Source organism: Lipotes vexillifer, unplaced genomic scaffold, assembly GCF_000442215.2.
Source record: "Lipotes vexillifer unplaced genomic scaffold, Lipotes_vexillifer_v1.1 scaffold518, whole genome shotgun sequence".
Taxonomy (NCBI): domain Eukaryota; kingdom Metazoa; phylum Chordata; class Mammalia; order Artiodactyla; family Lipotidae; genus Lipotes; species Lipotes vexillifer.
Window position 1 is genome coordinate 3,912,655 of NW_006780945.1, and position 1,930 is coordinate 3,914,584.

Here is a 1,930-nt window from a genome sequence, read left to right on the forward strand (position 1 = left end):
CCAACTTTCCTTCTTTGTAGGTCTCCCATCGTCACCAATATAATCAATATATTGGGTAGGCTAACATTAAAGACCTCGTTTTCTCAGAGACTACGGTTTGAAGTATGTCTGCAGTATAAGTACGTGTGTACCAAGTTTGGGAACAAGTTAATTTCCTTTCCAAGACATACCCGTAACTCCTGATGGGAGGCTAGAACAGCCAGCAAAGTGGTAGCACAGGGTCAATGATTGTTATTCACATAAGATGCAAGGGGGAGGGGACTTCCCTGGCGGTCCAGTGGTTAAGACTCTGTGCTTCCAGTGCGGGGGGCTCGGGTTCATCCCTGGTCAGGGAACTAAGATCCCACATGCCCTCTGGCCAAAAAAAAAAAAAAAAAGGTGCAAGGGGAGAAAGCGCATCATTGAACATTAAGTACAAACTGTAATCTACAGCAGCATTCTAATAAGCATTTTGCCCAAACAACATTGGGCAAAGCAGTTGTCAGTGATGTCTGGCCCTGGACATCTGCCTCTTACAGACTTACGGGGGCATGGGGACCCAGGGCTCAGACACGTGCATTATTCACTGCCTTTTTCCTCTGCTTATTAGCCTTGTGGGTGAGGGTGGCATTAAGCACTGGCCCAGTCATGGCAAAATGCAGGAGAACACATAGTCTTGTGTTTGGGGCTTTAAGGGACTCTGAGACGACCTGGTGCTCGGGAGGAATTGCGAGCAGATTGGCTTATAGCCATCACTGTTGGCTAATAATCGCACTAATCTTTTCGAGGGAAGTTTTGTGTGCGTGCGTGTACCCCCTTTCCTCAATCCCCAAGTCAGAGAACAATAGAGGAATTGTGTTTCTGCACTATTCCATGAGATAGGTCAGGGGGCAGGGTGCATAAGGTCTGCAATGGATGACCCACCAGGCATTAGCCCCGAGCCATCACGACGGCACCCGAGACCTGGGTGATATGGCTTTGGCCAAATTATAGGGAAACATTTCACCGGCTGAGCCATTTGGAAAGCAGCTGTTGTGGGGATAGCAGATCCCGTGCCCTTTGGGGAGACCTCAGAAGCAAGTGTAAGGTTTGCTGGAGAGGAGGTGTGTGCACGTGTGTGTGTGTGTGTGGAAGGGGGGGTGATAAGCATGTTTATCCTTAATGTCAAGTTGTCAGTTCTATGAGGAGTTAAAATAATCTACAAGGTTAATCTTTGATGTGGACATGCCCTCTGATGCAGAAACTGTTACTTAAACGTTCAATCATGATGAGAATACTTAGAAAGTAAGTGCTTAGTAAGTACTTCTGCCTAGAAGTTCAGAACAAGAGGCCGAGGGTCCTAAGATCCAAGGGGCAAGTAAACCTCCCAGGAGGTCTGTCACAGTGTGTGCTAATTTCCTACACTCTCCCTGAAACGGGGCACAAGATCATGTCAAACATCCTGCGTTCACCACTTGCTCTTCATGAATTTCCACGGGCTGGCTGTTCGCGTGTCAGCATTGTGGGGCAGGGTCCTTGCTTCCGTATCAGCTGGGATAAGCACAGAGTATCTTAATTCTCCTCTGCCGCTCGGCCGTGGGTTTCCCTCGTGCCCACTTTGGGGGTGCCACTCACCTCTCTCCACCTGCTCCTTGTTTAGTAGCGAGGCGGCTGGTGGGGGGAGGATGCTGTTCGTGTCATTTTGGCAGGGGTTACACACTGCTGGCGTCAAAGGGCAGTGAGAATGAGAGGAGGTGAGGATGTTTCCACGGGGCGGGGGGCAGTGGCAGGGCTAGGTAACCTAGCCGCCCTGGCGGTGGATGCCCTTGGGGAGCTGCTGATCTGAATTAGACTGAGAGCCATGCAGGGACACAACTTCCCCCCTCAGACCCCGGGAGTTCTCCAGCCTGCGTTTTCCGGCTCCCCGTGAACATTTCCAAATTAAAAAAAAAAAAAAAAAAAAAAAGGGGGG